General features: G+C 40.3%; 1 protein-coding gene across 1 annotated transcript in view; it reads left to right on the top strand.

Moving 5' to 3' along the window:
• Positions 1–26,278, top strand: part of OTUD7A (OTU deubiquitinase 7A) — a 388,339-nt gene that overhangs the window by 184,481 nt on the left and 177,580 nt on the right. Inside the window, exon 6 of the mRNA XM_055555716.1 lies at positions 12,068–12,195. The gene's annotated coding sequence lies outside the window, so the exon portion shown is untranslated. The remainder of the gene's footprint in view (positions 1–12,067; positions 12,196–26,278) is intronic.

A 26,278-nucleotide genomic window follows, 5' to 3' on the forward strand; every position in this document is an offset into this window, starting at 1 on the left:
GTTATAGACATATCCTGAATTTAAATGTCTTGAAAGTTCAGCCAGGACATGCTGCAAGTGTTGATTCCCTTTGATAACTGGAAATCAAACTGTATCCCAGGAGGACCGAGGTCTCCATACTTTGTCTGTGCCTTCCTGCATGACAAAAGATCTGAGTGGTTTAAAGCCCATTTCATAGAAATTCACTTTTCTTTTAAAACTCTTAAAAGACTAAGAAATAAAGCCAATGTGTGAAGGTTATGTGTGGAGGACATCCTGTATTTTAATAAGTGAGCTAGGCATCCCAGGAGCACAGGCTGGGAGCCTGCACGGGAGATGTTGGGAGGCTCAGAGAAGTTTCATGAAGAACAGACATTTGAGCTGGGGTGGGAGACCTCCCTTTCAGTGTTCTTGTGGGATTAAAGGAAATCCTGTGACACATTCAGCCTATTACATTGTGTATAGTACTTGCTCAGTAAATAGGAGCTGCAGTGAAAAATCATGATCATTATCACCTTTGCTAGAGTTTCTGTGGCATTCACTAGCATGAAGTGGGTGACGAATCTGGGAGAGAAACATCCCCTGATCCTGAAAATATTTTTAATTTCTTTTATTGAAGTATAGTTGATTTACAATGTTGTATTACATTATGTTCTACTGTATAGCGGAGTGATTCAGTTATATATATATATATATGTGTATATATATATATATATATATTTCTTTTCCATTATAGTTTATCACAGGATATTGAATATAGTTCCTGGTGCTATAAGTAGGACCTTGTTGCTTATCCATTCCATATATAATAGTTTGAATCCCTGATTCTGAAATATTACTGTGGGAGACTTTTTACCTCCCCCAACACCACAGGCGAAGTCACCTCTCTCTGGTCTCCTTGGCTTGAGAGCAGAATTCATCAGCCCCATGTAGTCCCGCTTCTGTGGGTCCCTGCCCTCCCGCCTCCACGTCTGGCATGGGCTCCTGTGGGCTCCAGGACCCAGTGGCTGGGGCTCCTGGAGCTGTGCCCAGACTGTCCACTAGCGGGTCTGCATTTGTAACTCAGTTTAGTACCTGGTCATTTCCCCTTCGTTCTTGGGGCCAAATGTATTGAGAAACAAATTGGTTGTTTGTCCAGACCAGTTGTGGTGTACACTAAAAGGTTCACATCCCAAAGCAAGTCAGTAAAATTTAAATTTGGTACAACTAGCCCTCTTCCACCTGGCCTTGACATTCCTTCTCTAGGAATCTTAGAAATGGCCTTTTAAGATTGCTGGAAATTTGTTGAGATTTTACTGGTTTTAATAGATTAATTACAGATGAATTAATATTACAGTGTTATATACAATTAATTATCTACTTGTCTGGGAAATATTCTCCCTTTATTCAGTGTTCAACTCCTGTTTTATTGTGGAGTTTTATAGGTTTCCTGGATGATTTCTATACCTTTGTAATTAGACTTTTTCATAAGGACTTTTTAGGATATTTTACTCTGCATATTTCTCTTTTTTTTTTTCTTTTTTTTAAAGCAATAACATGTGGACAAAAAAAAGTGCTTTGAAAACTGTGTGAATGGTTTAAAGAATAAACTACATAGCCGTGTACCTGTCACACAGGAGGAACATGGTTGTACTCCAGAATTCATGGATGCGCCCACTCCCCCACCCGCAGAGGTCACCACTGTCCTGAATCATCCATGTTTACACAGGTCTCCCTCGGCATCCTGATAAAGCCATTGTAAATGGAAAATATCCCAAGTCAAAATGCATTTAATACATAAAACCTACCAAACATCATAGTTTAGCCCAGCTTCCTTCAAACCTGCTCAAAACACTTATATTAGCCTATAGTTGGGCAAAATCATCTAGCACGAAGGCTGTTTTATAATGAAATGTTGACTATCTCATGTAATCTGTTGAATACTGTACTTGAAGCAAAAAACAGAATGGATGTCTGGGTCCAGGCTGGTTGTCAGTGTATTGATGGTTTACCCGCATGGTGGCGTGGCTCACCGCCACTGCCCAGCATCTCCAGAACAGGTCGTGTGGTTTATCACTCGCCCCCGAAAAGATCCAGATTCAAGAGCTACCATATCATCCTTCAGTCCTGCTCCTGTGCATGTTCTGGATAAAAATACGGTTCGAAAGGATCCATATACCCCAGTGTTCACTGCAGTGTGGTTTACAATAGCCGAAACATGAAAACTACGTAAGTGTCCGTGGACAGAAGAATGGATAAAGAAGATGTGACACATATATACAATCGAATATTACTGAGTCATAAAAAAGAACAAAATAATGCCATTTGCAGCAACATGGATAGACCTGGAGATTTATAATACTAGGTGAAGTAAGTCAGACAGAGAAATACAAATATGATATTGCTTATATGATGAATCTTGAAAAAAGATAAACATTTGTTTACAAAGCAGAAACAGACTCACAGACTTAAAGAAAAAACTTACTAAATTTATGATTACTGGCGGCTGGGGGTGGGGGGGGGGGGATGACGAGGGGGTGGGGGAGAGACCGATTGGGAGTTTGGGATTGATATGTGCACCCTGGTATATTTAAAATAGATTACCAATAAGGACCTACTATATAGCACAGGGAACTCTGCTCAACACTCTATAATAAGCTAAATGGGAAAGCAATTTAGAAAAGAATAGATACATATATATGCATGACTGAATCATTCTGCTGTACACCTGAAACTAACATAGCATTGTTAATCAACTGTACTTCAGTATAAAATAAAAATTTAAAAAAATTTTTAAAGTACAGTTTCTCCTGAATGCACGTTATGTAAGTATTGTAGAACCATCCTAAGTCCAGGACCGTTTAGATTCCCAAGCTAAAGTGCCTGGATCGGCCTGCTGTTTGCACTTTATGTAAGTGGATTGTGTGCATTCTGCTGTGGCTTGATTCTTTCCCTTAGTGTAGTTTATCTATCCAGCCATGTTGATGTCTGTAGCCATCATGCACTCACTTTGCCTGAAATTTGGATTCCATTCTGCAGTTGATGAGCTTGAGTGTGCTCTCAGGTGCACACGTGGGAGGCCCAAAGGATGTGGGAGAGTTCCCAGGATGCTGGTGCCTTTCGTCTAGGTCAGGACATGCAGTGTTCCCAAACAGCTGCACTGCATTTTCCATTGACCAGCATCCAAAGAAGGTTCTATAGGATTTTCTCTATATCCTTGTCCATATATAGCTTTGTTCCTTTAAATTGTTTTGCCACTCTGGCAGGTATAAAATATTTTCTCTTTGTGATCTTATTTTCCATTTATTTTCATAAAAATTAGATGGTCAGAATTTCTTTCTGACATGAATTTTCTCCATGTCTATTACTTTTTTGTTCTTGCATTTCTGCACAATTTCTACAAAATTTCTGCTTATTTCAATGGCCCATTTTTTTGTTTGGGTTTTGTTTTGTTTTAGTAAATCGTAGGAGTACTTTAAATTGTCTGAGTACCATTTCTTAATCAGTGATATGCCTGGTAAGTATCTCCTCACATCATGTGGTCTGTCCACTCACTTTCTTAACTGTTTTGATACTTTTATGCAAAGCAGTTTATAATTTATTTTAGCCATATTTATGCTCTTGTTTTGTCTTAAATTCTTCCTTACTTCAGAGTCATAAGAAATTTCACATATTCTCTTCTAGAATTTGTATAGTTTAGCCTTAATTTAGAAATTTATTCTTGGTATGATGGGGTCCAATTTCATTATTTAAATTTGCATGATCACTTGTGTTAGCATTGTATAGTGCAAAGTCTGTTCTTTTCCAACTGCTCTGGAAAATCATCTGTCATGTATCAAATGTCCATATATATATATATGTGATCCTTTTTTAAGGTTTTCTATTCTGGGCCACTTCCCTACGTGTCTATCCCTGTACTGTAATGACAGAGTGTCTTCATTTCTGTCATTTTGTGATGAGTCTGGTTACCCCACAGGGCCTTTCTCCACCTCATCCTTTATCTTCAATGTGCATTGAACTTTAGGCTTCTAAATACACTTTGGAATTAATTTGCCAGTTGTACACATGTACACATCACACCCCTCCACCCAACACACACATGTCCTTTAAGATATTAAATGCAATTATCTTACAGGGCATGTGTGTGAACCTTTAGGAGTATAATGTCTCCCCATCTATATCTCCACTTATTCAGACCTATTTTATCTCCATGAGGTTTCTGTACACTTTTTGTTAGACTCATTCCTGTGTATTTCATATTGATGCTATTGTATATGGCATTTTTTACTTGGTTTTCTAAATCTTTCTGGTTCATACACATAGAATTGATTTTGTATATTCATTTTATATCTGAAAGCTTTTATTCTAATAATTTATCAGCAAGATTATGTTCTATGTATTAAGCCATATTTTCCACAAATAATGCAGGTTTCTCCTTTCTTTTAACCTTCTCATACCTTTCACTTTAATTAACTTATTATGTGTCCTTAGTGCTCTGGCTAAGACTTCCAGGAGATTGGTGACCTACCGTGGTGACAGTGTGCTTCCCTGTTAGCTCAGCTGGTAAAGAATCCACCTGTAATGCAGGAGATCCCAGTTGGATTCCTGGGTCAGAAAGATCCCCTAGAGAAGGGATAGGCTGCCCATTCCAGTACTGGGCTTCGCTAGTGACTCAGATGGTAAAGAATCCGCCTGCAATATGGGAGACCTGGGCTCAATCCCTGGGTTGGGAGGATCCCCTGGAGGAAAGCATGGCAATCCACTCCGTATCCATGCCTGGAGAGTCCCCATGGACAGAGGAGCTTGGCGGGCTGCAGTCCATGGGGTCGCAAAGAGTCGGACACGACTGAGCGACTCAGCACAGCAGAGCACAGTGGTGATTGTGTGACTGTATCTTATTCATGATCTTCAAGGAAGGGCATTCAACATTATACAACATTTCACCATGAAGTGTAATATTTCCTGTCATCTTTTAGAAGATATCCTATATCAGGTTAAAGAGTGTCTATTTCTACTTTGCTACAGAGATTCTTTTATCGTGAATGGATGTTGAATTATATCAGTGTATATCTTTTGAAATGGTCATCTGATTTTCCTCTTTATAATGTGATGAATTTATAAAGTTTACACAGTGAACTTATTTTGTTGACAATATTAATTTAGGATTTCCTTTTTTAATCTTGGACTAAGATAACTCATTTTGCCCTTTTATTTTTAACCTTTAGTTTTAATAGCAATCAGTTGATTAATAATCCAAATAAATACTATATTATCGTTTCTTTTAACTAATAATTATTTCTTCTGTCTTACCTTTTCCCATTGGATTTATTTTTCTTTTTATTTGAGTATTTTCTCTCTAAATATTTTCAAGAGTCTGTGGGCAGTGAACCTTCTGAGCCTCTGTATGTCTGTAAACATACATCATCTTTTTCTTGAAAGATAATTTGTCTTTCCATATAGTCCTAGGTTCCAAATTCTACTCCCTTCACCTCCTGTCTTAAAACATATTTCTCTTTGAATGCTGTGTGCCCAATGGAAAAGTCTTTAATTTGATCTCATTCTTTTGTGTGTTTGTTTATTTTGAAAATATTTTATGGTGGGAAAATATATATAACATGGGGTTTTCCCTGGTAGCTCAGATGGTAAAGAATCTGTCTGCCATGTGGGAGACCCGGGTTTGATTGCTGAGTCGGGAAGGTCCTCTGGAGAAGGGAATGGTTACCCACTCCAGTGTTCTTACCCGGAGAATTCCACGAACGGAGGTTACAGTCTGTGGGGTCGCAAAGAGTCAGAAACGACTGAGTGACTAACACTTTCATGCATAACATAAATGTACTGTACGTGTCCACTCAGTAGTATTAGGTACATTTGCATTGTTATTCAACCATCACCACCATCCCTTCCTAGGACTTTTCCCCTCATTGTAATAACTCTTTATTCATTAAATCCTAACACAATTCCTCATCTCCCAGCCCCTAACAACTTCCATTCTACTTTCTGCCCCTAAGAATTCAACTATTCTGGATACTTCATGTAAGCGGAATCATACAGTGCCTGTCCTTTAATTACTAGCTTATTTCACTTATAACGTCCTCAAGGTTCATACAGGTTGTCATGAGTGTAAGAATTTCCTTCCTTTTTTTAAAAAAAATTTTAATTGGAGTGTAGTTGATTTACAATGTTTTATCAGTTTCAGGTGTACAGCAAGTGAATCAGTGATACATATACATACATCCACTCTTTTAGGTTCTTTTCCCATATAGGCCATTTCAGAGCACTGTGTAGAGCTCCCTGTGCTATACAGTAGGTCCTTATTAGTTTCTATTTTATTTGTAGTAATGTGTATACATTCAGTCCCAACCTTCCAATTTATCCCTCCTTCCTTCCCCCCTAGTTTGTTTTCTGCATCTTGGATGATGTAGACATTTCTCCAAAGAAGACATACAAATGACTAACAAGCATGTGAAAAGACGCTCAACATCACTAATTATTAGAGAAATCCACATTAAAACTACAATGAGGTATTATCTCATTGTAGATAATCAGAATGGCCATCAACAAATCTACAAACAGTATAAATGCTGGAGAGGGTGTGGAGGAAAGGGAACCCTCTTGCACTGTTGATGGTAATGTAAATTGGTATAGCCGTTATGGAGAATAGTATAAAGGTTCCTTTAAAAACTAGGAATAAAACTACCATGCATGCGTGCATGCTAAGTTGTTTCAATCATGTCTGACTCCTTGCGACTCTATGGACTGTAGCCCACCAGGCTCCTCAGTCCATGGGATTCTCCAGGCAAGAATAATGGAGTGAGTTGCCATGCCCTCCTCCAGGACATCTTCCCAACCCAGAGATCGAACTCACATATCTTATGTCTCCTGCATTGGCAGGCAGGTTGTTTACCACTAGTGCTACCTGGAAAGCCCCATAAAACCATATGACCCAGAAATCCCACTACTGGGCATATATCCAGAGGAAACCATAATTGAAAAAGACACATGTACCCCAATGTTCATTGCAGCACTGTCTACAAAAGCCAGGACATAAAAGCAACGTAGATGTCTATTGACAGATGAATGGATAAAGAAGTTTTGGTACATATGCATGATAGAATATTACTCAGCTATAAAAAGGAAACATATTTGAGTCAATTCTAATGAGCTGGATGAACCTAGAGCCTATTATACAGAGTGATGTAAGTCAGAAAGACAAATATTGTATTAATATATTAACGTATATATATATATATGGAATCTAGAAAGATGGTACTGATAATCCTATTTGCAGGGCAGCAAAAGAGATGGAGACATAAAGGACAGACTTTTGGACACAGTGTGGGAAGGAGAGAGTGGGATGATTTGAGAGAGTAGCATTGAAACATATATATTACCATATGTAAAATAGATGGCCAGTGGGAATTTGCTGTATGATTCAGGGAACCCAAAGCCTCTGTGACAACCTAGAGGGGTGGGATGGGGAAGGAGGTTTAAGAGGAAGGGGACATATGTATATCTATGACTGATTCATGATGACGTAGGCAGAAGCCATCACAATATTATAAGCAATTATCATCCAATTAAAAATAAAATTAAAAAAAAACCTAAAAATAGAGCTACCATATGATCCAGCAAATCCCAGTCTTGGGCATATATTCAGAGAAAAACACAATTCAAAAAGATACACACACCCCAGTGTTCACTGCAGCACTATTTACAATAGCCAGGACGTGGAAGCAAACTAAATGTCTATTAACAGAGGAATGGATAAAGGAAATGTGGTTCATGTATACAATGGAGGATTACTCACCCATATAAGAAATGAAGCAATGCCATTTGCAGCAACATGAATGGACCTAGAGATTGTCTGACAGAGAAAGGTAAATATCATATGATATCACTTAAATTAACTTCATTCCTTTTTTTTAAGACTGAATCATACTTCATTGTATGGCTAGACCTTATTTTTTTTAATCTGTTCATTCATTGATGGGAACTTGAGTTACTTCCACCTTTTGGCTATTGTGAATAATTCTGATCAACAAGACTGTACAAATGTCTGTTCAAATCTCAGCTCTACCCAGAAGTAGAATTGCTGTATCATATGGTAATTCTTTGTTTAATTTTTTGTGGTTCCTCATCTTGATTACAGAGTTTTATATAGAAATTTTCTATAGAAGCTGTACCATTTTACATTCCCACCAGCAATGCAAAAGGGTTCTAATTTTCTTGTTTGTTTGTTTGTTTTCCCTCCTAATGGCTATGAAATGGTATCTCACTGTGGTTTTGGTTTGCATTTTTCTACTGATTACTGATATCAAGTACCTTTTCATGTGATTATTGGCCATTTGTATATCTTATTTGAACAAATGGGTATTAACGTTCTTTATTTTTAAACTGAGTTCTTTGGGTTTTCTCTTGAGTTGTAGGCGTTCTTTATATATTCTGGATGTTAATCAATCACTTATCAGCTATATGGTTAGCAAATATTTTCTCCCATCCCATAGGTTGCCTTTTCATTCTGTGTCATTTGATGTGCAGAAGTTTTTAATGAAGTTTAATTTTTTTGTTGCTTGTGCTATTTGTAACATATCCAAGTTATCACTGCCAAATCCAAGATCATGAAGATTTTCCTCTAAAAGTGTACTTTTAGCCCTTAAATACAGGTTTTTGATCCATTTTGAAGTAAGTTTGAGATATTTGGAGAAGGGCATGGCAACCCACTCCAGTATTCTTGCCGGGAGAATTCCATGGACAGAGTAGCTTGGTGCTCTACAGTCTGTGAGGTTGCCAAGAGTCAGACATGACTAAGCGACTAATGCTTTAAGGTATGGTATAAGGTAAGGGCCCGGCTTCATTTTTTTGTATGTGGATATCCAAGTTTTCCCAATAGTGTGAGAACTTTGCTCTTATCAAAATTGATTTGGCTATGGATTCTCATTCTTTTGCATTTAGTTTTAGTGTCTTCCAATCTCTTCAAGAAAATTAGAGATACCAAGGGAACATTTCATGCAAAGATGGGCTCGATAAAGGACAGAAATGGTATGAACCTAACAGAAGCAGAAGATATTAAGAACAGGTGGCAAGAACACACAGAAGAACTGTACAAAAAAGATCTTCATGACCCAGATAATCACGATGATGTGATCACTGACCTAGAGCCAGACATTCTGGAATGTGAAGTCAAGTGGGCCTTAGAAAGCATCACTACGAACTAAGCTAGTAGAGGTGATGGAATTCCAGTTGAGCTCTTTCAAATCCTGAAAGATGATGCTGTGAAAGTGCTGCACTCAATATGCCAGCAAATTTGGAAAACTCAGCAGTGGCGACAGGACTGGAAAAGGGCAGTTTTCATTCCAATCCCAAAGAAAGGCAATGCCAAGGAATGCTCAAACTACCTCACAATTGCTCTCATCTCACATGCTAGTAAAGTAATGCTCAAAATTCTCCAAGCCAGGCTTCAGCAATACGTGAACCGTGAACTTCCTGATGTTCAAGCTGGTTTTAGAAAAGACAGAGGAACCAGAGATCAAATTGCCAACATCCACTGGATCATGGAGAAAGCAAGAGAGTTCCAGAAAAACATCTATTTCTGCTTTATTGACTATGCCAAAGCCTCTGACTGTGTGGATCACAATCAACTGTGGAAAATTTTTCAAGAGATGGGAATACCAGACCACCTGACCTGCCTCTTGAGTAATTGTATGCAGGTCAGGAAGCAACAGTTAGAACTGGACATGGAACAACAGCCTGGTTCCAAATAGGAAAAGGAGTACGTCAAGGCTATATATTGTCACCCTGCTTATTTAACTTCTATGCAGAGTACACCATGAGAAACACTGGACTGGAAGAAGCACAAGCTGGAATCAAGATTGCCAGGAGAAATATCAATAACCTCAGATATGCAGATGACACCACCCTTATGGCAGAAAGTGAAGAGGAACTCAAAAGCCTCTTGATAAAAGTGAAAGAAGAGAGTGAAAAAGTTGGCTTCAAGCTCAACATTCAGAAAACGAAGATCATGGCATATGGTCCCATCACTTCATGGGAAATAGATGGGGAAACAGTGGAAACAGTGTCAGACTTTATTTTTTTGGGCTCCAAAATCACTGCAGATGGTGACTGCAGCCATGAAATTAAAAGACGCTTACTCCTTGGAAAGAAAGTTATGACCAACCTAGATAGCATATTCAAAAGCAGAGACATTACTTTGCCAACAAAGGTCCGTCTAGTCAAGACTATGGTTTTTCCTGTGGTCATGTATGGATGTGAAAGTTGAACTGTGAAGAAGGCTGAGCACCGAAGAATTGATGCTTTTGAACGGTGGTGTTGGAGAAGACTCTTGAGAGTCCCTTGGACTGCAAGGAGATCCAACCAGTCCATTCTGAAGGAGATCAGCCCTGGGATTTCTTTGGAGGGAATGATGCTAAAGCTGAAACTCCAGTACTTTGGCCACCTCATGTGAAGAGTTAACTCATTGGAAGACTCTGATGCTGGGAGGGATTGGGGGCAGGAGGAGAAGGGGACGCCAGAGGATGAGATGGCTGGATGGCATCACTGACTCGATGGACATGAGTCTGAGTGAACTCCAGGAATTGGTGATGGACAGGGAGACCTGGCCTGCTGCGATTCATGGGGTCACAAGGAGTTGGACATGACTGAGCGCCTGAACTGAACTGAACTGAATGTCTATTTAAAAATTCAGTTAGGTTTATGAGGATATGTGATTTACCCATGTGGATATAAGAGATCAAAGGGGAAATCAGCCTGGGTTCTGGAGCTCCAGGGTGCTCAGGATCTACAGGGACTGGACTGGCCATCCCCAGGCTGTGGGTGTACCCCCTGAGAGGCAGTCTCTGGATGCAGGAGAGGTCCTCAGACTTCACCCAGAACCTGTGTGTTAACATGGAGGAGAGCGGGGTCCTGGTACTATGTGTAGGGTGTGACCCAGCTCCTTCCCCTCACCTGTGCAGTCATGGCCCTCCTAGCTTATGAGCATCCTGGGGGTCTTATGCCTGCAAGAAAAGCCCACATCAGAGATAAGCAAGTAGATTTCAGGAGTCAACATGCTACTCATGATATTTGCCCACCCCACCCCCCCACTGCTGGGGCGCACCCTGCACTCACCTGGACTAAGGTGTGGTCCACAGGAACCCTCCTGACTCAAGATCCTGTTGGTGACACTCTGACCCCCTGGCCTGGTGCACCCCACCAGGAACAAGGAGTGGTCATCAGCCTGACCTCTTGAATTTCCTGAGGACCACACCATACCCTGGCAAGGATGATGATGAACAGCTTTCTAACTTTGTGATTCCCTGTGGTCTGTGCCACCTGAGGTTCTCATGGGATGTCAGAAGTTGAGCTTCTGTCTGTGAGCCTCTCTGTGCACCTATCCTGGAGCATCAGCATAGCCCGTGGACTTCTCATGACTCTGACCTCACAGTCACTTCCTTGAGTTGACACTCACTTAGAAGACTTTTCCTTTTATCCTGACCTAACTCTCAATGCCTTCATTTATTTAAAAATTAAAAGGTGGGGTGATGTGTGAGGGAGGGAGATGCAGGGGCATGGAGTTCACTGTCAAGACCATTTCAAGGTCAAACTCAGTATCTTGATTACAGTGGTGGTTACACAGGTGTATACATTTTGTCAAAATCTATTTCCTTAAAGGGCTTCCTTGATAGCTCATTTGGAAAAGATAGCTCAGTTGGTCCACCTGTAATGCAGGAGACCCCGTTGTGGCTCTGCTGGTAAATCCGCCTGCAGTGCAGGAGACCTAGGTTCTATCCCTGGGTTGGAAAGATCTCCTGGAGAAGGAAAGGGCTACTCACTCCAGTTTCTGGCCTAGAGAATTCCATGGACTTACAGTCACAAAGAGTCAGACACGACTGAGTGACTTTCACTTTCATGCTTTCATATACTTAAAATGCATGTATTTTATTATATGTAACCTATTTGTCAATAAAGCTTATTTAAACAATCTTTAAAGACCATTTCAAGTTCATACCATACCAAATATTTTGAATCATTTTAAAATTTGAAATATAAAAAAGTTTTAAATTCTTACTTGTAATGAAATGTAAATGTTTTCTTTAATTACTGTCTTTTCCAGAGTTCTCAGGGGCTGTGGTTTCACGCCATCCACTGGGGCAACAATGGCCCATTTCCAGCAGAGGCAGTGCCGCGTTGCCCCGGGTGCCTGACTGCCACCCACCTCCAGTGAACTGCAGTGTCTGAAAAGTGAGTTCCATGTTCATGGAGTCTGTCGTCACTGTGCTGGGGTGGGGCAAGTGCAACCAACATTTCCAACAGGAGAGCTTGTTGTGGTCCTGGGAACAGGTGACCTGAAAATCAGGTTTAAAGCCAGGGGGCAAGAGTGCATTAATTTATCTGCTGAAGTCCATTGAGAGGAAATTATGAAATGGATTTCATGTTGCATTAAGATTTGTGTTTAGAATCGTAAACATCACCCTTCTAAAGAACATGGCTGTAGTGAATAGCCAGGAGGTAATTTGATTTATACTAGTGCAGAATTTATTAAGCCACTCTGTTGCCATCTGTAGTTATCATGATTGATTTTTAAAATATTAGAAGGATAACTTAAGCAAAAGACTAAAGTCTCATATTACCATATTAATTGCTTTTATTTTTAATGTTCTTCTTAGTGCTTGTCCAGAAATAGAATTTTTATCTAGTTGATAATCAGAGAGTAGCAATTCTTTTACCTTATGACTCTTCAAACAAATATCTTCATTTACTTTTTTGCCTCCTTTTCCTTTTGATAAACTCCAAACTCTTAGGAAAATGGAAAAAGAGGGCAGTGAACAGCTGTGTTCTTCACTTAGATTTACTAATGTTTACCCAAGTACACACTCAGATACATAACACACATGGAGAGATTGTAAATATGGATGTGTGCGTGTTATGGATGCGTGTTCAGTTTTTTCTCTGAATCATTTGTACATAAGTTGCAGACATCATAACATACTTTGCATATATCTCTTAAATTCATAGGCTGTCTTCTTCAAAACTGTCCTATAATACCATTATCACTGTGGAATTCAACACTGATAAAGCAATGTTTTCCGATATATAGTTCCAATTCAAATACCCCTGCTTGCCCCCCAAATATCCTTTATAACTGTCTTCCCTTATTTAGTATTCAATTAAATATCATTCACTGAATCTAGTTATATCTCTTTGTTGTTCGTCACTAATGGAACAACTCTTTGCGACCCCATGGACTGCAACACGCCAGGCTTCCCTGTCCTTCACCATCTCTCGAAGTTGGCTCAAACTCATACCTATTGTCGGTGATGCCATCCAACCATCTCATCCTCTGTCGCCCGCTTCTCCTGCCTTCAGTCTTTCCAAACATCTTGAGTCTTTTCCATTGAGTAGGCTCTTCACATCAGGTGCCCAAAGTATTGGAACTTTAGCTTCAGCATCAGCACCCCCCCAGTGAATATTCATGGTTGATTTCCTTTAGGATTGACTTTTGGTTTAATCTTGCTGTCCTAGGTACAACCCTGTTTTTGTTTTTGTCTTTTGCAATGTTCACATATTTGTAAAGAATCTAAGCAAAAAAAAAAAAAAAAAAAAAAAAGGATCTAAGCCTTTCGTTTTGTAGAGTATCTCACAGGAGTTGTCTGACTGTTCCTTCATCCTTAGCTGCAGGTAGACATCTCGTGTATTTGCCTCGCATTTACATCATCATGACCTAGTATGGGTAGTGACAAGTTCAGCTGGCCAAGGTGATTTCTGCCAGAGCTCTCCTTTATGATGTTACCTTATTTATTTCTTCTAATTAGTAAGTAATCTGTGGGGTGAGGTTTGAGATCATAGGAATATTCTCTTTCCCAGATAATTTTCACTAATGATTTTAGCACCCATTGCTGGTCGTATTATGATTTTTCACCAATCATTCAATCTGCGCGTCAGACTTCCTTCCCTGTAACATAGTCCTCCCTTTTTTACTTTTTCCACATCTGTGAGATCACACAAGGGAGTATCTGGGTAGTCAAAAGAAGGACTCTGAAATCAGACTGTATAGTTTTGCCCCTGTCTCTGTCACATGCTGACCAGATGACCTGGGCAAATGCTTCACTTCACAACCCTCAATGCCCTAGTGTTTAACACTGGCGACAGGAGTAAGTCCTGCGAGAGGTGTCCAGTGGGGCTGGAGCCCTGGTTGGCACTCACTGGGTATGATTACAGAGGCAGGAAGGATGGTTGAGTGCCCAGTGAGTGCTGCTCCAACCCCGAGTTCGTTTGTAACCTGTGAAAGCTGATTCAGACCTTTGGCCAAAAGGCTGATGAACATTAATGACAGGGCAGAGCCCTAGTCTGAGTGCTCATAATCGTAGGTCCCTACACTCAGAAGGTTGCGTAGAGAAGCAAACTCATGGCAGGAAGCATCCACCAGCGCACAGTGTCCCCGTGAGGTGACTCCACCCCCTGCTCTGGTTACTCCTCACTCTCGCCTTCACACTCCCTTCCTCCCTGCTGCAGGCCTGGACCTCCCTGGCCTGCTGTCTGCCTTTCAGTCACAGATAACTAATTGGACTTCCTGTCTGAAGGTTATTAGATTTCTTTCTGTTTCGATTTATTCACTGTGGTTTTATTCAGTCCCTATGGTTTTATTTTCTGGCTGTGGAATCTTCCTTAAGAATGTTTTAGAAATTTTACCAGGGAAATAGCTTGTGAATATTCATGTGATTTACAAGCTAGATGTGGACATGGATTAGATTGCTTCTGGAGAGTACTTCTAGCTACTAGATTATCTTCAAAACGCTTCCTCTGTACATTTTACTTGTCTCATTTTCTTCCCCACAGTGCTTTCTTTTTTTCTATTGAAGTATACTTGATTTACAATGTTGTGTTAATTACTGCTGTACAGCAAAGTGACTCAGTTGTACATGTATATGCATTCTTTTTTATATTCTGTTCCATTACAGTGTATCACAAGATATTGAATAGATTTTTCTGTGCTATAAAGTAGGATCTTGTTGTTTATAACAGCTTGCATGTGCTAACTCCAGCCTCCCCCTTGGCAAACTTCCCTGCGATTCTTAAAAGCAGATGAGGGCTGGTGTGATAAAGGATGCCTGTGGCTGCAGCCAGTGTGCTTCCTGCTTGTCAGACAGAGCTTGCAGGATGGCTCTGTGGTGTCCCCTGTTCTCCTGCTTTCTGGGGCGATAGCCAGCCCGGCTGGCATCCCCAACCCAAAGCTCCCCTGAAGTTTCCCACCTCCTCCTTCCGGTTTCCTCCTTCTTAGCAGTTTATGAGCTGGGGACCCTCTGCCTGTCTCTGTGTCCCTTTGGGATGAGTTCCCTGGGGAAAGAACTAGGTTGTAGGTCTGACATCAACTTGATGGGATGGGTGGAGCAAAGTTGAAAATCGGATCTCTGCTTCTGCAGAGACACAGAAGAGAGCACTTGGGTTTGTTTGTTTGTTTGTTGGTATATATTGATTTATTTACAATACTGTGTTAGTTTCGGGTGTACAGCACAATGATCCATTTATACATATATTTTTTTTACATTCCCTTTCATTATAGGTTATTACAAGATATTGAATATAGTTCCCTGTGCTATACTGGAAATCTTTGTTGATTACTTGAGTTTCATTTGAACACTTGGGTAGAAATATCAGGGCGACCTTTTTTTTTTTTTTTTTTTCATTTCCTAGTATGCACCATGAGGAATTTCTGCCCCCTTGAAAACCTGAGTTACCTAGTTTTGAGAGGCGTGCTCCAAACCAGCATGCTTAAGGATGGCCTTGAGGCATCTTGAAGGCTCGGAGAAGCCCCCCTTGGAGAAGCCCCGTCCCTGAGGTTGGCAGGCCCTGGGCCTCGCGGGGGGCCTCCCGGGCAACCCTGGGCCAGGACCCTGAGTCTCTCTCTTCTGCTCCCTTTTCCTGCTTCCTTGTGCCTGACAGGAAGGGCTTCCGTCTTCTCCTGCGGCTGCTTCCCTGGGTCCCAGGAGCTCACGTTTTTCTGGGGTGGGTGTGATCAGGGCGCTGTATTTGTCTGTGTCACACACACCCACACTTCCCCAGGAAGAATGGGCCCATGCCGCCCCAGACTAGGTGACACATCCAGGTCATGAGGAAGGTATCAGAGCCAGGGGCCTGAGGTCCCCCTGGGGGACCTGGTTCTGCCCGTTGGTGCCAAACTCTGGGGCAGCGGGGTGGGATGCTGGGCAGACAGGCTGTGCTTCCATCTATGTGAAACATCACCTCTTGGGCTCTGAGGTTCTGGGGTCTCGGGGTCAAGTGCTCACTCCCACTTTCTAGCTGGGTGGCCCTGACTCCCCAGCTGCCCAAGGAGTCAGTGGTTCCCCAGGGGACTCTGAGCAAAAAAAAAAAGGTTGAAATCAACTACCTCAAACTTGCTGCTCTCCAAAGCTGCAAAGCTTCTTACTTGATCTTGAGCCAGCACTTAAGTGTTTGAGTGGTATTGGCTTCACCATTCTTTCCTCAGGGGAGTTGTACTTATATATTCTGCTTACAAGTGTCATTTCTTTCTTAACTCAGACAGCTGATCCCATAAACTTTAACTTTGTGTGCATCACCTTTTGTGAACCAACCTTTTAAAAATTATTAATATTTTTTATTTACAAAACAGAAATAGAACCACAGACACAGAAACAAACGTACGGTTACCAAAGGGGAAAGGGGGTGGGGGATAAGTTAGGAGTTTGGAATTAACATATACACACAGTTATCAACATATATATAAAATAGAGGGCTTCCCAGGTGTTTCAGCAGTAAAGAATCTGCCTGCAATGCAGGAGACCTGGGTTCGATCCCTGGGTGGGGAAAATCCCCTGGAGGAGGAAACCGCAACCCACTCCAGTATTCTTGCCTGGAGAATTCCATGGACAGAGGAGCTTGGCGGGCTACAGTCCATGGAGTTGCAAAGAGTCGGACATGACTGAGTGACTAACACACACACACACACACACACACACACACACATATAAAATAGATAAACAACAAGGACTGCTATATAGCAGAGAGAGCAATACTCAGTATCTTATCACAACCTATAAGGGAGAAAAATCTGAAAAAGTATATATATTGTTGTTTAGTTAATAAGTCTTGACTGACTCTTTTGCAACCCAGTGGACTGTAGCCCGCTAGGCTCCTTCTGTCCATGGGATCTCTCAGGGAAGAATACTAGAGTGGGTTGCCACTTTTCATTCTCCATGGGCTCTTCCCAACCCAGGGTTTGAATCCATGTCTCCTACATTGGCAGGCAGATCCTCTACTGCCACCAGGGAAGGCCTGTATAAGATAAGTTCTTTTGATATTACATAAAAGCAAATCTTCTGAAAGAATGGTACTCCAGAGGGTCTTATTAGGTGTCTAAAGGTATTAGTTTAAGAATATATTTGCAACTAAATGAATAGATAATTACAACAGTAATAATCGTATATAACCTATTTTTGGTACCCACTGTGGGCAAGGCACTGTATTGTGTAATCACCTCCAGAACCGTGTAAAACAGGAGCTACTATCCTCATTTCAAAGGGAAGCAGTGAGAGCCAGGGACGAAATTGATTGTCCCAGTTTATTTGCAGGCCTGTGTGCATTTGTATTTCAGTAAAAGTGTTCCTAGTGATTAAAGCTTGAGACTCAGATATCCAAAGAATGCAATTAGTAGATTAACACATTCAGGTCATAAAGTTGTCAGGTAAGTATAGGAAACTGATTGGGTTCTTAAAATCTACCTATCTCACTGTCAGCTATTATAAAATATACAGAGCCATCCAGGATGATGCAGTCTGTAGATGTCTTTTTCTTTTTTAATTGTTTGTTCCTTCATTTAGGTAAACTGGCTTCTTCTGTTTGGAGAGATAGATACTTAGATAAAACTGAATTTTATAATAGCCTGTTCTAGCATAAAAGCTGAAATTCTCCTTTGCTTGTGAAATTTAATTATTTTTTAATGGAAAAGACCTATCACATCTACTCCCTTTGTTTCACTTCTTGTAAGTCTGCTGGAAACTTCCAAGTGTAAATATCTAGCTCACTGGAACTTCTGTCTAAATATCCCCTAGATAGCTTTCCCGACCTCTTTAACATGCACACAGACACACAGTTATGCAAGGATGCATACGTGCTTATGCATACATGCATATATATGCATCCACATCCAACATAAACACAAGTACACATACCCATGCACTGACACACAGAAGCTCACACACATAGACTCCTACACATGTGCACAAAGTCACACGTGAACACCTCAATACACATGCACACATGGTCTGTAATCCAAGTAGAGTTCATTTTTATATGTGGTATGAGGTCTAGATTCAGATGTTTTTGTCTCTTTGCTTTTGCATATGACTGTCAATTGGTTCTAGGCTCGCTGTTTGAAAAGTCTGTCCTTTTCCCATCAATTGCCTTGGTACCTTTGTCAAAATCTCAGCTGTCTATTTTCTGTTCCATTGATCCCTGTATCTATCCTCTCCCAAATACCACACTGTCTTGTCCACAGTAGGTTTATAATGCATTTTTAAGCAGCATGAATCCTCCAGCTGTTTTTCTTTTTTTAAAATTGTTTCAAAAATCTGATTCCTTCATCTTTCCATGTAAGTTTTAGAATCCGCTTGTCCCTGTCTACAAAGAATCCTGCTTAGATGTCGAATGGGATTGTATTTAATTTGTAGATTATTTGAGGGTAATTGACTGCTTAACTGCCCTGTATCTTGCAATCCATGCTAGTGGTACCTCTCTTCATTTATTTAGGTCATGGTTGGTCTCTTTTGTCTGATTTTTGTGAGCTCCCTACAATTTTGTTTCAGGAATATGTCCTTGCTTTGTTGATCTTCAGGTCTATACACATCCTGCTTCACCTGTTTGGCTCTGTTCTTACTTTCCACCCACCCCTCATATTCACGTGGAGATCAGCTCTCTACCTCTTTACTTGCAAAATTCTTAGTTCTTCTGCAAATGAAAGATCACTTCCTCAGCCCCATTAATTCTCTCCTCCATGCCTATGGTCAACACCAAAATCAGATTGATTATATTCTTTGCAGCCAAAGATGGAGAAGCTCTATACAGTCAGCAAAAACAAGACCAGGAGCTGACTGTGGCTCAGACCATGAACTCCTTATTGCCAAATTCAGACTTAAATTGAAGAAAGTAGGGAAAACCACTAGACCATTCAGGTATGACCTAAATCAAATCCCTTATGATTATACAGTGGAAGTGAGAAATAGATTTAAGGGCCTAGATCTGATAGATAGAGTGCCTGATGAACTATGGAATGAGGTTCATGACATTGTACAGGAGACAGGGATCAAGACCATCCCCATGGACAAGAAATGCATTAAAGCAAAATGGCTGTCTGGGGAGGCCTTACAAATAGCTGTGAAAAGAAGAGAAGTGAAAAGCAAAGGAGAAAAGGAAAGATATAAACATCTGAATGCAGAGTTCCAAAGAATAGCAAGAAGAGATAAGAAAGCCTTCTTCAGCGATCAATGCAAAGAAATAGAGGAAAACAACAGAATGGGAAAGACTAGGGATCTCGTCAAGAAAATCAGAGATACCAAAGGAACATTTCATGCAAAGATGGACTCGATAAAGGACAGAAATGGTATGGACCTAACAGAAGCAGAAGATATTAAGAAGAGATGGCAAGAATACACAGAAGAACTGTACAAAAAAGATCTTCATGACCCAGATAATCACGATGGTGTGATCACTGACCTAGAGCCAGACATCCTGGAATGTGAAGTCAAGTGGGCCTTAGAAAGCATCACTACGAACTAAGCTAGTGGAGGTTATGGAATTCCAGTTGAGCTCTTTCAAATCCTGAAAGATGATGCTGTGAAAGTGCTGCACTCAATATACCAATGTGGAAAACTCAGCAGTGGCCACAGGACTGGAAAAGGTCAGTTTTTATTCCAATCCCAAAGAAAGGCAATGCCAAAGAATGCTCAAACTACTGCACAATTGCTCTCATCTCACATGCTAGTAAAGTAATGCTCAAAATTCTCCAAGCCAAGCTTCAGCAATATGTGAACCGTGAAATTCCTGATGTTCAAGCTGGTTTTAGAAAAGGCAGAGGAACCAGAGATCAAATTGCCAACATCTGCTGGATCATGGAAAAAGCAAGAGAGTTCCAGAAAAACATCTATTTCTGCTTTATTGACTATGCCAAAGCCTTTGACTGTGTGGATCACAATAAACTGTGGAAAATTCTTCAAGAGATGGGAATACCAGACCACCTGACCTGCCTCTTGAGAAACGTGTATGCAGGTCAGGAAGCAACAGTTAGAACTGGACATGGAACAACAGCCTGGTTCCAAATAGGAAAAGGAGTACATCAAGGCTGTATATTGTCACCCTGCTTATTTAACTTCTATGCAGAGTACATCATGAGAAACGCTGGACTGAAAGAAGCACAAGCTGGAAGCAAGATTGCCGGGAGAAATATCAATAATCTCAGATATGCAGATGACACCACCCTTATGGCAGAAAGTGAAGAGGAACTCAAAAGCCTCTTGATGAAGGTGAAAGTGGAGAGTGAAAAAGTTGGCTTCAAGCTCAACATTCAGAAAACGAAGATCATGGCATATGGTCCCATCACTTCATGGGAAATAGATGGGGAAACAGTGGAAACGGTGTCAGACTTTATTTTTCTGGGCTCCAAAATCACTGCAGATGGTGACTGCAGCCATGAAATTAAAAGATGCTTACTCCTTGGAAAGAAAGTTATGACCAACCTAGATAGCATATTCAAAAGCAGAGACATTACTTTGCCAACTAAGGTCCGTCTAGTCAAGGCTATGGTTTTTCCAGTGGTCACGTATGGATGTGAGAGTTGGACTGTGAAGAAAGCTGAGCACCGAAGAATTGATGCTTTTGAACTGTGGTGTTGGAGAAGACTCTTGAGAGTCCCTTGGACTGCAAGGAGATCCAGCCAGTCCATTCTGAAGGAGATCAGCCCTGGGATTTCTTTGGAGGGAATGATGCTAAAGCTGAAACTCCAGTACTGTGGCCACCTCATGCGAAGAGTTGACTCATTGGAAAAGACTCTGATGCTGGGAGGGATTGGGGGCAGGAGGACAAGGGGATGACAGAGGATGAGATGGCTGGATGGCATCACTGACTTGATGGACGTGAGTCTGAGTGAACTCTGGGAGTTGGTGATGGACAGGGAGGCCTGGCGTGCTGTGATTCATGGGGTCGCAAAGAGTCAGACACGACTGAGCAACTGAACTGAACTGAAGTGAACTGATAGTGAGATAGCTAAGCGTATAATCAGATAGACACAAAGCCAAATAGAAAAGGGAAGAGTTTGAAAAGTAGAGAGATAGGTAAGTAGTTAGGTTGGCAGGTAGGTAGAAATAGAGAAGGGAGGGAGGGATATAGTTTTACTTAAGTTTAATTAATCTTAACAAAATTCTAAGAAAGATATGGTATATTCCCCCCTTGTATAGATGAGGAAAAGATTGAAGGGGCTTTAGTGACCATCCAGAGGTCATTCTTACAGAGGATGGCAGCACCCAAGTCTCATCAGTCTGGCCTTTCTCCTTTGCTTCTTCCACTTCCGTCACTGCCTTACCAACTGAGCCTTTGCTTTCTCTTGTTCCCTTCAGTTTTCAGACTTGAGCCCACCTGTCATTTCTTATCTAATTGAATAGCTTCTGCAGAAAATAATACTTCAAGTAGATTGTATCATGTGAGCACAAAGCAGAGCTCCGAAAGCCAGAAGTAAAATTAAAAGAAAGGCTGTGGCATTTTAGACATTGTCCTACACATGAGATTATTTTACCTTTCAATGTTTTAATTATTCAGTAATACATGGATATTCTCATGTGCCTTAGAGAAATGTTCATATTGACACTTCAGGGACAGGTCATGTCCTGGTGCCGTAGGTAATGCAGACATTCCTCTTCAACAAGCAGTTGTTTTGGGTATTTCCAGCTGTGCTGCAAAGAGCATCCTTATACGCACATCCTTGTGCACTTGAACATGCCTGACTCTATGAAAGATACCAAGAGGCAGAATTACGTTTAAAAAACTTAAGATACTGAACAAAATGCTGTCCACTGACCTCACCACAAACCCCATATACTCCCTCTAGTGGTGGAAAAAATAACCCATTTCAACCCATCAGGGCTGATTTTTCCAAATAATTTTTGAATTTAATTAATTTATTTTTAATTGGAGGATAATTGCTTTACAATGTTGTTTTAGTTTCTGCCATACATCAACATGAATCACCTGTGGTGGTAGTGGTTTAGTTGCTAAGTTGTGTCTGACTTTTAAAAAAAAATTATTTATTTTTTAACTGAAGGATAATTGCTTTACAGAATTTTGTTGTTTTCTGTCAAACATCCACAATAATCAGCCACAGGTGCACCCGTGTCCCCTCCCTCCTGAACCTCCCTCCCATCTCCCTCCCCATCCGACCCCTCTAGATTGTTACAGAGCCCCTGTTTGAGTTCCCTGAGTCCTACAGTAAATTTCCATTGGCTATCTATTTTACATATGGTATTGTAAGTTTCCATGTTACTCTCTCCACACGTCTCACTCTCTCCCTCCTCCCCTCCCCCTGTGTCCATAAGTCAGTTCTCTATGTCTGTTTCTCCATTGCTGCCCTGAAAATTATCAGTGCCATCTTTCTAGATTCCATATATATGCATTCAGATCAGTTCAGTTCAGTCTCTCAGTCGTGTCCAACTCTTTTCGACCGCATGAATCGCAGTGCACCTGTCCATGACCAACTCCCGGAGTTCACCCAAACTCATGTGCATCGAGTTGATGATTCTATCCAGCCACCTCATCCTCTGTCGTCCCCTTCTCCTCCTGCCCCCAATCCCTCCCAGCATCAGTATGTGATATTTATATTTCTCTGTCTCATTTCACTCTATATAATAGGCTCTAGGTTTGTCCACCTCATTAGAACTGACTCAAATGTGTTCCTTTTTGTGGCTGAGTAATATTCCATTGTATATATGTACCACAGATTCTTTATCCATTCATCTGTCAGTGGACATCTAGGTTGCTTCTGTGTTCTAGCTATTGTAAATAGTGCTGCATTGAACATTGGGGTACATGTGTCTTTTTCAATTCTGGTTTCATTAGAGTATATGCCCAGTAGTAGAATTGCCGGGCCATGTGGTAGTTTTATTCCTAGTTTTTACTGTTCACCATAGTGGCTGTATCAGTTTGCATTCCCACTAACAGTGTAAGAGAGATTCCTTTTCTTCATACCCTTTCCAGAATTTATTGTTTCTAGACTTTCTGATGATGGCCATTCTGACCTGTGTGAGATCATACCTCATTGTGATTTTGATGGTATTTCTCCACAGAAGACACACAGAATGCTAATAAACACATGAAAAGATGCTCTGCCCATTTTTTGATTGGGTTCTTTGTTTTTCTGATATTGAGCTTCAATGAGCTACTATATTTTAAAGATTAATATTTTGGCAGTTGCTTCATTTAAAGTTATTCTCTCCCATTCTGAGGATTGTCTTTTCATCTTGTTTATGGCTTCCTTTGCTGTGCAAAAGCTTTTAAGTTTAATTAGTTCCCACATTTATTTTTGTTTTTATTTCCATTACTGTAGAAGATGGGTCATGGAGGATCTTGCTATGATTTATGTCAAGGAGTGTTCTGCATATGTTTTCCTCTAAGAGTTTTATAGTTTCTGGTCTTACATTTGGGTCTTTAATTCATTTTGAGTTTATCTTTATGTATGGTGTTAAGAAATGTTCAAATTTCATTATTTTACACATAGCTGTCCAGTTTTCCCAGCACCACTTACTAAAGAGGCAGTTTTTTCTCCATTGTATATTCTTCCCTCTTCTGTCAAAGATGAGGTACCCATAGGTGCGTGGGTTTATCTCTGAGCTTGCTATCTTGTACCATTGGTCTATATTTCTATTTTTGTGCCAGCCATACTATCTTGATGACTGTAGCTTTGTAGTACAGTCTGAAGTCAAGAAGGTTGATTCCTTTGGCTCTCCATTTCTCTTTCTCAAGTTTGCTTTGGCTATCTGGGGTCTTTTGCATTTTCATACAAATTGTTAAATTTTTTGCTATAGTTCTCTGAAAAATGCTACTGGAAATTTGATAGGGATTGCATTGAATCTGTTGGAGAAGGCACTGGCCACCCACTCCAGTACTCCTGCCTGGAAAATCCCATGGATGGAGGAGCCTGGTGGGCTGCAGTCCATGGGGTCACTAAGAGTCAGACACGACTGAGCAACTTCACTTTCACTTTTCACTTTCATGCATTGGAGAAAGAAATGGCAACCCACTCCAGTGTTCTTGCCTGGAGAATCCCAGGGTCGGGGGAGCCTGGTGGGCTGCCGTCTATGGGGTCGCACAGAGTCGGACACAACTGACATGACTTAGCAGCAGCAGCAGCATTGAATCTGTAGATTGCTTTGGGTAGTATAGTCATTTTCACAATATTGATTCTTTAAATAAATCCAAGAACCTGGTATTATCTCTTCATCTCTTTATGTTGTCTTTGATTTCTTTCATCAATATCTTGTAATTTTCTGTATACAGTTCTTTTGTCTCCTTAAGTAGGTTCATTCCTAGGTTTTTTATTCTTTTTGTTGCAGTGGTGAATGGGATTGATTGCTTTATTTCTCTTTCTGATTTTTAATCATTAGTATATAGGAATGCAAGGGATTTTTGTGTTTTGATTTTGTATCCTACAACTTTACTAAATTCACTTATTAGTTCTAGTAATTTTCTGATAGGATCTTTAGGGTTTTCTGTGTATAGTCATGTTATCTGCAAACAGTAAGAGTTTCTTTTCCAATATGGATTCCTTTCTTTTTTTCTAATCTAGATTCCTTTTATTTCCTCTGATTGCCATGGCTAGAACTTTCAGAACTGTTGAATAATAGTGGTGAGAGTGGGCACTCTTGTCTTGTTCCTGATCTTGCAGAATATGCTTTCAGTTTTTCACCATTGAGAATAATGTTTAATATATATGGCCTTCATTTTGTTGAGATAGGTTCCTTTTGTGCCTATTTTCTGAAGAGTTTTATCATAAATGGGTACTGAATTTTATGAAAAGCTTTTTCTACATCTATTGAGATTATCATATGATTTTTATCTTTTAATTTGTTAACACGTGTATCATATTGATTGATTTGCATATACTGAAGAATCCTTAAATCTCTTGGATAAACCTGACTTGATTGTGGCATATGATCCTTTCAATAAGTTGTTGGATTCTGTTTGCTAAAATTTTGTTGAGGATTTTTGTATCTATGTTCATAAGTGATATTGGCTTATAATTTTATTTTTTGTGATGTCTTTGTCTGGTTTTGGTATCACAGTGATGGTGGCCTCATAGAATGAGTTTGGAAATGTTCTTTCCTCTGAAATTGTTTGGATGAGTTTGAAAAGAACAGGCATTAGTCTTCTCTAAATGTTTGATAGAATTCACCTGTGAAACCATCCATCCCTAGGCTTTTGCTTCTTGGGAGATTTTTGGTCACAGTTTTTATTTCAGTGCCTGTGATTGGCTTGTTCATAATTCTGTTTCTTCTTGTTTCAGTCTTGAAGGTTGAACTTTTCTAAGAATTTGTCCATTTCTTCCAGGTTGTCCATTTCATTGGCTTATAGTTGCTCATAATAGACACGTATGATCTTTGTATTTCTGCATTGTCTGTTGTAACCCCCTCCTTTTTTCAATCTAATTTTGTTGATTTGAGTCTTTTCCCTTTTTTCTTGATGAGTCTGGTGAGTGTTTTGTCAATTTTGTTTATCTTCTCAAAGAACCAATTTTAGTTTTATGATCTCTGCTATTGTTTCCTTCACTTCTTTTTCATTGATCTGTGCTTTGATCTTTGCACACAGATTCTTTTACCATCTGAGGCACCAGGGGAGCCCCAAGTTTAGGTTGTCTATTTGATGTTTTTCTTATTTCTTGAGGTAGAATTGCATTACTATAAACTTCTTCTTAGAACTGCTTTTGCTGCATCCCATAGGTTTTGAGTTGTGTTTTCATTGTCATTTGTTTCTAGGTATTTTTTAATTTCCCCTTTGATTTCTTCAGTAACCTATTGGTTATCTAGAATCATAATGTTTAATCTCGATTCCCATAAGGATAACAGCTGATCTTTCAATAGAAACTCTTCAGGCCTGGAGGGTATGGCAAGACATACTTAAAGTGATGAAAGAAAATAACCTACAGCCCAGATTACTGTACCCAGCAAGGATCTCATTATGAAGGAGAAATCAAAAGATTTACAGACAAGCAAAAGCTGAGAGAATTCAGCACCACCAAACCAGCTCTCCAACAAATGCTAAAGGATATTCTCTA

This window comes from Bubalus kerabau, chromosome 19 (assembly GCF_029407905.1).
Source record: "Bubalus kerabau isolate K-KA32 ecotype Philippines breed swamp buffalo chromosome 19, PCC_UOA_SB_1v2, whole genome shotgun sequence".
Classification (NCBI taxonomy): domain Eukaryota; kingdom Metazoa; phylum Chordata; class Mammalia; order Artiodactyla; family Bovidae; genus Bubalus; species Bubalus kerabau.